General features: G+C 57.0%; 1 long non-coding RNA gene across 1 annotated transcript; it reads right to left on the reverse strand.

Moving 5' to 3' along the window:
* Positions 1–761: 761 nt before the first annotated feature.
* Positions 762–3658, reverse strand: LOC127488709 (uncharacterized). The gene is made up of 3 exons (XR_007916491.3): positions 3527–3658; positions 1700–1793; positions 762–900 (listed from the first exon to the last, which is right to left on the reverse strand). It is a non-coding gene; the product is annotated as an uncharacterized LOC127488709 (long non-coding RNA).
* Between the last annotated feature and the right edge of the window lie 5743 nt (positions 3659–9401).

A 9401-nucleotide genomic window follows, 5' to 3' on the forward strand; every position in this document is an offset into this window, starting at 1 on the left:
GAGCAGGAGAGGCGCCCCCGAAAACACAGCTGAGGAAAACGGGTGAGGCGGGGTAGGCAGGTGTGGCTTGGCTCTGGGCGCTGTCTCTATTGTCTGGTACCCGGCTCGGGGCTGTGTAGGGCAGGTGGACGGTGGCCAGCATGTGACAGCTGCATCCGGAACATGGCTGGGGTGTGGGCTCTGGACTGGGGCATTTGCTCCAATGGGCAGGCTGTTTAGGACCCCCTAGGAATTGGCCACACCTGGGAGGAGCTGTCCCTCACAGAGCCCCCGGAAGTCAGAGCCTCAGAGAACAGAACAGATCCGGGTCATATGCCGCTTTCGGGTTTTCCCAGCCCTTCGATCACAATTAAACCCTGGACCAGGAGAGAGGAGGGGGCTTCCCCCCCGGGGGGAGGGGGGCGGGTAGGAAGGCATTGCCAAGCAGAGGAACTCTGAGCCAGGGTTGGGGGCAGGAGGGTGCAGGTGCACCAGCCTTGGCACTCTGGAAAAGTCTGGAACTTTAGAGAAGCCTGGGCATCCTGGGATTTCTAGCTCACTGTGAGTGCTGTTGAGGTTGGTTGATTGGGGCCCACTTCATGGCACAGCAGGTTTAGCCACGCCGTAGGATGCTGGCATCCCATGTGGGCATGTGTTTGAGTCCCGGTGGCTCTACTTCCGATCCAGCTCCCTGCTAATGTGCCTTTCTGTGCCGAGACCTCTGCCATCCTATTTCCACTGCCTGGGACGGGACTGGGCCTCTCACTGCCTCTCCCACCTGCCCCTCCCACCGTGCCCTCTGGGGGGACACCCCCGCCTCCTCCCCAGCCTCCTGGCCTCCTCTGCTCCCTCTCTGCTGCTGGCTCCAGGAGCAGGCTTCGTCCAGCTGTGTAGGTCTTTTGTGCGCCATCCTTAGCAGACCTGGGTGTTGGAAGACAGGAAGGAGCTGTTGATTACTTTGCTGTTGGCGGTATTGGGGCTACTTTAAACATTTTAAGATATTTTCCATTTTTTTAGTTCTCTGTCTTTGTGGCCTGTCTCGGTTTCTCACACTGCAGCTTGAACACCTGGAAGGAGCTGTTTGTGTGTGGCGATGGGTGGGGTAGGTTCTTGTCTTTGTGCAAGAAAATTCAGATGTGAGAGAGCTGTGTGTGGCCAGCAAGGTAGCAAGACTCATCGGGGTGGGGCATCCGTCAGAATGGATGGGACAGAATCTGAGAGGGAGAGTGCCCAGTCCCTCAGGGTTCTGTGGTTAAATGGAGAGAGTGCCCCTGGCAGGCCAGGCGGGCAGCTCAGCAGAGAGCCAAGGGCTGACCTCAGGCTGGGGCTCCTAGGGAAATGGGGTCCAGTTCCTCCCTGCCCCCCCCCCCCAGGACAAAGGGTTTGCTGAGTGTGCACTGGTCCGATTCCTCCCCAGGGCTCACTACTCAGGGCTGCCAGACTGGGGGCCACCTGGGCCGGGCACAGGAGCCTCCCCTAGGGTGCCCGCCTTGGAGGAAGGAGGCAAAGGTTTTACTGCTCCGCGTTCTCAGGCCAGGAATCCCATTGGGGCTGAGCGGAGAGGGTTGTCCAGGGGAGCTTTCCTTATGGGGAGGCTGACCACCTGGAAAGTTCTCAGGACTTTGCAGTGTGAAATCGCGGGTCGCTTCTGAGGCTGTTAGAAAACTTGTGTTTTTCTTAGGCCCCTCTCACACACACAGGCTGATCTCTAACTTCCTACCTAACGGATCGACTTGGGAAGGAGGAAGGTTGGTTTCATCCTGCAGCCTGGGAGGTCCACAGTCCAAAATGGAGTGTCCCAGTGGGGTGGGAGTCTGACGAGGGCGGTGGATGGCAGAGGGATGATCGTGTGTGAGCCAGGAAGCAGAGGGAGGGAGGGAGAGAGGGAGGGAGGGAGAAAGGGAGAGAGGGAAGGAGGGAGGGAGAGAGGGAAGGAGGGAGGGAGAGAGGGATTAGATTCTGCTAATACAACCACCCTCTCAGGAGAACGCCCTCCTGAGGTCACGCCCCCAGTGGCCCTCGCATCTCCGAAACACCGTGATTGGATGAAATCTCTACCCTTAATCTACTAACCATTGACAGAAGACTCTGGGGACCGAGCCCCCTACACGTGGCCTTTGCAGGATCTGCTGTCTGCTGGTTTGCTTCCCCAGTGTTCACAATGGCTGGACCTGAGCCAGACCAGGGGGCCAGGAGCCTGGCTTGGGCCACCTTTTTGCTGCTTTCCCAGGTGCATCAGCAGGGAACCGGATCAGAAGTGGAGCAGCCAGGACTCAAACCTGCGCCCATATGGGATGCTGGTGTCACAGGTGCTGGCTTTACTTGGTGCGCCATGACACTGGCTGCAGGTGGTCCTTTAATCTTCCTGGAAGGCGGTGGGTTTGTACAATCTGTACACACGGGTATTCTGGGTGTTTCTCTTTGTCGTAGGTGGATGTTTACTGCACAGAACCAGCTTTGGTGGCAGGTGCCGGCTCGTGCAATCCATGTGGTGGCTACGTGAGTTCCCACCTGGGTGTCACCTGAGCGGGGTGTGGCAGCGCCTGGGGAGCTCCTCACATCTCGTGTCTCATCCTCGCCACCCTCGCTCCCCTAGCCTATCACTGCCCACAGAAACAACTCCTGTGATCCCTTTCCCAGGGGGCGCTGTCACTGGGGGCTGGGGGCTGGGGGCTTGGGGCAGCAGAGAGTCCGTCGCCCCCAGCTCTGCAGGCTGAAGTCTGAAAGCCGAGAGCCAGCAGGGTTGCACCTGCCCAGGAAGCTCTCAGGGGGAACCCATCGCTGCCCTGTCTTCCAGTGTCGGGGGACCGCTGGCTGTCCTGGTCCTGGTCCTTCTCTCTGTGTCTCTGCATGTCTTCTCCTTTTTTGCCTCTCTTGAGGTCACCTGTCAGCAGATGGAGGGCTCAGCCTGGGCTGGGATGAGCTCACTGCCAGGTCCTCACCTTAATTCATGCCCAATCAGTGTCTTTGCAGATGTAATTAGGACTCTGGGTAGACCTATCCTTAGCAGGTGCGGCACAGTTCAACCCACACCACCGCCAGTCTGTTCTCCAACCCACCACACCCTGTCTAGCCCACAGCACTCCAATGCTCTCTATGATAAAAGTCTCAGTATCTGCTGTTGCCCCCAGCCCCCCTGGCTGGCTGCACTCCCACTTCCTCTCGAACCAGCCCCTCCCCAACCCCAGGCTCTGTGCACCTGTCTCACCAGGCTTTGGATGTAACAGGGTCCCTTCCCCCAAGAGGCCTCCATTTAAAGCTGCTTGGGCCAGCTCTGCCCTTCTCCTGTCTCTGTAGGGCTTGTCACCGTAGGCGATGTCGCTTTGGTTGGTGTTAGTATTTTATCAGCATCTGTCACCTGCTATTTTGGTGACAGAAAGCTCAAAAGGAGCTAACGTAAGCTAAAAGTGTGGGTCTCGTGGACAGGCCTGGCGCACGGGCGGTAGTGTCTGGAGGACTGCACCTCTCCCAGCTCTGAGTTCCATCACATGGGCCTTGGTGACAGCATCTAGGCCATGGGGGAGGGGTGGAGGCAGGGGCTGCTTACCTCGGAGCCATGTACACTGCTCTCACCAGCACCCACTGGGCTTGGATCTCAGGACGGCTGGGTCTGTCCAGGGCTCAGATGATGTCATCAGCGTTGGGCCACACCCAGCCTCTCTGCTCAGCTTCCTGCTGCACGGGCCACGCTCAGACCAGCTGGCCCTGTGGAGTACGAGGTGGAGGGGACAGTCAGTCTGCAGCTCTCCAGGGCGAACCAAGGGCAAGAGGCAGGATCCTGTGCCTTCTGTCCAAGCTTCATTTTGTCTGACTCTGCACGGATTGCATGTGTTTTGAAACCGATCACTGTAGCCCCATATCCACTCATTCATTCATTAACTATTTGCTGTGCGTGTGCTAGGCACGGAGCAAGGCTCCGGTGTTTCCGTGTAAAGTGGGTTCTAGAGCGCATGTTCTCACGTAGAGGGAGACAGACCCAAGGGAAACGAGAAATAAGCTTGTCAGGCGAACCAAGTGCTGCAGAGAAATGCAAAGCAGGAGAATCGGGGAGGTGGCGTGTGGGGGGAGGCCTCGCCGAAACGGGTGGCATTTGAGCAGAGACTTGAAACAAAAGGGGCCTTGCAGGGGTCAGCCACACAGGCTCCTGGGCAGCAAGAACAGCAAGTGCAAAGGTCCTGTGGTGAGATGGGAGAAAGCTCCAAGGAAGACAGCGAGCGAGGGAGTGAGAGGAGGGGAGGCCAGGGGTGGAGCAGAAGGCAGGAGAGGCCGTGCTTAGGCCTTGGCTTTTTTTTTTTTTTTAATAAAATTTATTTATTTATTTGAGAGAGGGAGAGAGGTCTTCCATCTGCCAGTTCACTCCCCAAATGGCCAGAGCTGTGCCGATCCAAAGCCAGAAACCAGGAGCTTCTTCCCGGTCTCCCACGTGGGTGCAGGGGCCCAAGCACTTGGGCCATCTTCTACTGCTTTCTCCAGGCCATAGCAGAGAGCTGGATCGGAAGTGGAGCAGCCAGGACTTGAACCGGCGCCCATATGGGATGGCGGCGGCTCTACCAGTATGCCACAGCGCCGCCCCAGGCCTTGGCTTGTGCCCTCGGTGAGACCTTGGGGGCTCCAGGGCAAAGGCGTAAAGCACGTGCCTTGTGCTGTAACAGGACCCCTCGGGCTGCCGAGTGTGCAATGAGGGGGACAAGGGGACAAGCAGGGAACCCAGGCCGGGGGCGGGGGAGCTGAGGCAGTAACTCTGGTGTCAGGGGCTGGTGGGCCCTAGCTGGGGGCTGCAGTTGGGGTAGGAGGCAGGGAGCTCCGGCCAGGACTGACGGGAGCTGCCCTGGGCCTGAGCTTCGAGGACAGCCTCCAGGTTGCCTTGGGGGTGCCAGGCCAAGTGCACGGATGGGTGGAGGAGCTGCCAGCCAAGCAGCTTTGGGCGTGGAATGCTGAGAGTAGTGGTCTTGTAGGCATCGGGTGTGCATCGCTCTTAGGTGCCCAGGTGAGGACGGTGCAAAGTAGTCATTGCAGGAGCCCGAGGTTCAGGGTCGAGGTTGCCAGTAAGGGGTGGAGATGGAAATGTCGGGAGTGCTTCCTGGGTAAATATTTAACAACTTACAGTTGGGTGAGATCAACTAGATCAGCGGATAGACAAGAGTTCCCGGGACCAAGGCTGCAGGGGTCCTCCTTGGCTAGAATGGGACGCATGAGGTACTTTCCCCACTGGAGGTGAAGTTAATTTCTTGAACTTGAGCTCGCCTGGGGGATGAGCAGGGAACTTGGGGCTGCCACCCAAAGGAAAAGGGGTGCTAGGAAGTGACAACCAGAGACAGAAGAACTCAGGGGCTGACATACTTGCTCTGGGGAACTCTTACTTGGCTCAGAGCTTCCTGGCAGGCAAAGCAAAAAGGGAAGGACTCTCACAGATGCCAGATACCTCCCCTTTGCTACTTCAGGTCTCCTCTCCACCTTTCCTCGGGCCGTGGTCCATCTCTGCCCTCCCTCTGCTGGCTGGGTTGAGCCCTAGCATGAGATCAGAGGCAAGAGAGAACTGTGAGGTCTCCCATTCTTATCTGCTCCCTATCCTCAGCTTCTTATTCCTTCAAGGTCAAGTTGCCAGAGGCTGTGTGTCTGGACCGAAGGTCACCCCTCTGTACCCGCTTCCTTCCCTCCCAGGCTCTGGTGACCCCTCCCTCCCCCACCACCCCCAGCCACAGGTGAGAACAGCTTGGCTGCTGTCGGCCATAGCTCTGTAAGCAGCTCCCCGGGGAAGCGAGCCCCCTTCCCACCTTGCACTTGCCATCTGATCCCTGTGGGACCCCAGCTGTCTTCATGGAGGGGAATGTTGAGGACAGGGACACATGGGGGCGGGGCAGGAGACAGGGTGATGAGCCAGGTCCCCACAGGAATGGTAAAAGCAGAAATGGATCCTAAGGGCTTTTCTTTTCTTTTTTTTAAGATTTGTTTACTTTTTTTTTTTTTTTTTTTTTTGACAGGCAGAGTGGACAGTGAGAGAGACAGAGAGAAAGGTCTTCCTTTGCCGTTGGTTCACCCTCCAATGGCCGCCGCGGCCAGCGCACTGTGGCCGGCGCACTGTGCTGATCCGATGGCAGGAGCCAGGTACTTCTCCTGGTCTCCCATGGGGTGCAGGGCCCAAGTACTTGGGCCATCCTCCACTGCACTCCCTGGCCACAGCAGAGAGCTGGCCTGGAAGAGGGGCAACCGGGAGAGAATCCGGCGCCCCAACCGGGACTAGAACCCGGTGTGCCAGCGCCGCAAGGCGGAGGATTAGCCTAGTGAGCCGCGGTGCCGGCCTGTTTACTTATATGATAGGAAGTTACAGATAGAAAGAGGGAGAGACAGAGAGAGGTCTTCCATCCACTGGTTCACTCCCTAAATGGCTGCAATGGGCCAGAATGAAGCCAGGAGCCAGGAGCTTCTTCCTGGTCTCCCACATGGGTTCAGGGGCCCAAGCACTTGGGCCATCTTCTGCTGCTTTCCCAGGTGCATTGGCAGAGAGCTGGATTGGAAGTGGAGCAGCCAGACTTGAACCTGTGCCTGTATGAGATGCCAGTGCTGAGCTCTGAGGAGAAATACGAAGAAGAGCTCCTGGATCTCGTTTACGACATATTAATCCAACACTGAACTGAAAAATGGGAAACATCTCTTTAAGGGATCCTGCTTCTTGTTCCGCATTCTCATAAAGATTTATGCAACTAAAAAAAAAAAAAAAGGGGGGAGGCTTAACCTGCTGCGGCATGGCGCCGGCCCTGGCCTGTTTCTTTGAACAAGAGCCCAGAGCATCTCATTCTTTCACTGAACAAACAATTGTTGAGAATCTGCTGTGTGCTCGGCCTGTTCTAGTAGTGACCCAAACACTACCTGGCGGAGAATTCTACCTGCTGCTTCATCCCCCCGATTGGCTGCAGCAGCCAGGACTGGACCAGGCTAAAGCCAGGAGCCAGGAACTCCACTGGGTCTCCCACATGGAGAAGCAGCAGGTACCCAAGTACTGGAGCCATCACCACCGCCTCCCGTGGTGCATTAGCCGGAAGCAGAGTTGGTTTCTGCTGGCTGTGCCGGGCAGCCAGGAAGGGTGGAGCTGCACCTGCCCCAGCCTTGCCCACTGCTGCCGCCTAACCAGGATCTCAGACAGCTGCGTGTGGAGGGAGCCCCTGTTACGCCTCAGGGCGCAGGTCCAGCAGCTGGACCCTGGGGCCAGCATCCGGGACAAGGATGAAGCAGTGACTTGCAGGCCACACAGAGTCTTCACCCACAAAACAAAAGCTTTGGGCTTGGTGGATTGAAGCCGCTCCCAGCTGGGACCTGTGTTCTCCGGGGGTTCGACGCCGCTGTGTTCTCTGCGTTTCCTGGAGCACAGGCTGCCCTTCCTGCAGGCAGGGGCTGACATCAAGGAACAGGAGCCAGAGGACTTTTTCCAGTGGCCTAGTTTCTACTTCTATTAAAATGTCTGTGTGCTCAGCAGTTCCACTTCTGGGTAAATACACCCACAGGGAGTGAGAGCAGCGGCGCCGGGCTTGTGGTGCAACGGGTTCAGCCACCACCCGGGACACCGGCATCCTGTACAGGCGCTGGTTTGAGTCCCGGCTGCTCCACTTCCCATCCAGCTCCCTGCAAATGGCCTGGGGAAAGTAGTGGGAGATGGTACAAGTGCTTGAGCCCCTGCACCCCCTGTGGGAGACCTGAGTGGAGTTCTAGGCTCCTGGCTTCTACCTGGCTCAGACCTGGCTATTGTCGTTTGAGGAATGAACCAGTGGATAGAAGATGCTCTGTGTGTGTGTGTGTCTCTCTCTCTCTCTGTAGCTCTGCTTCTCAAATAAATATGTTATAAAAAGGGAATAGTATTGAGCCCTGGAAAGAAGGGACTCCTGGTACCCGTGACAGTATCCCCACAGGGATAAAGGATGCGTTTGAAGATGGTGTGTGGCCGGCGCCGCGGCTCACTAGGCTAATCCTCCGCCTTGCAGCGCTGGCACACCGGGTTCTAGTCCCGGTCGGGGCGCTGGATTCTGTCCCGGTTGCCCCTCTTCCAGGCCAGCCCTCTGCTGTGGCCAGGGAGTGCAGTGGAGGATGGCCCAGGTGCTTGGGCCCTGCACCCCATGGGAGACCAGGAAAAGCACCTGGCTCCTGGCTCCTGCCATCGGATCAGCGCGGTGCGCCGGCTGCGGCGGCCATTGGAGGGTGAACCAACGGCAAAAGGAAGACCTTTCTCTCTGTCTCTCTCTCACTGTCCACTCTGCCTGTCCAAAAAAAAAAAAAAAGAAGAAGAAGATGGTGTGTGCAGTGAAGTTAGCCAGTGTGGTGCCCCTCTGCTGGGGTCCCTGGGGCAGTCAGACTCCCACAGACGGGAAGCAGAGGGGCGCGTGCCAGGGCCTGGGAAAGTGGGGGAAGGGGAGCTGCTGTGTCAGGCGTGCAGAGGTTTGCTTTGGAATGACGACAGGTGCTTTGGGATGGATGCTGGGTAGGATTGTGCAACGAGGTGACTGTGCCGAACGCTCTTGAACTGTGTGCCTTGAAAACCAGAGACGACAGCACATGTTGTGTTGTACATGATTTACCATCATCGTAACAACAACAAAAAAATTCTCTGCCTGCTCACAGCTGCGTGTGTTCAAAGCTGCTCTCAGCTGGATCGTGGAGTGAGAGGAGAGCCAGGTGCCAGAACCTCCCATCAGTGCGCTGGCTTCACTGATAACGGCAATCAATATCGGGGAAAAGACCATCCAGCCCTTTCTCCTCTGTGCTTTTTTTTTTTTTTTTTTTTTTTTAAGATTTTATATATTTGAAAGGTAGAGTTACAAAGAGAGAGAAGGAGAGGCAGAGAGGGGAGACCTTCCGTCTGCTTGTTCACTCTCCAAATGCTGCAGGACTGGGGCAGGGGCTGAGCCAGGCTGAAGCCAGGAGCTCCTTCCGGGTCTCCCACATGGGTGCAGGGGCCCAAGCATGTGGGCCATCTTCTGCTGCTTTCCCAGGTGCATCAGCAGGGGGCTGGATGGGAAGTGGAACAGCTGGGACTTGAACCAGTGCCCATATGGGATGCCAGCACTGTAGGTGGGGCCACAGTGCTGCCCGCTCCCCACCCTACCCCATTCCTCTATGAAAATGACTCACTAACCTGCACCTGCTGATGGCCTGGGGACCCGGACCCCCTGGAGCCATCAACTTGACTTTGGACAGTGAGACTCCACTTAGACACTCCAAAATTGTGTATTATTTCTTATCTCTAAACACGCCAGCACCTGAACCACCGAACTTGGCCTTGAGCGACGCTCAGACTGGAGAAAAGACGCGGCGCTCGTCCCCTAGGCTCGACACCTTGCTCGGGAATGATGCAAAGAGCAGCGCGACGGAAAAGCCAAAAGCCATCAGCAGACAGCAACAATCCTTCAAGTAAAATTTAAAGAGAATACGTGGAA

This window comes from Oryctolagus cuniculus, chromosome 19, assembly GCF_051225735.1.
Source record: "Oryctolagus cuniculus isolate XC-2025 breed Fujian yellow rabbit chromosome 19, ASM5122573v1, whole genome shotgun sequence".
In the NCBI taxonomy this organism is placed as follows: Eukaryota; Metazoa; Chordata; class Mammalia; order Lagomorpha; family Leporidae; genus Oryctolagus; species Oryctolagus cuniculus.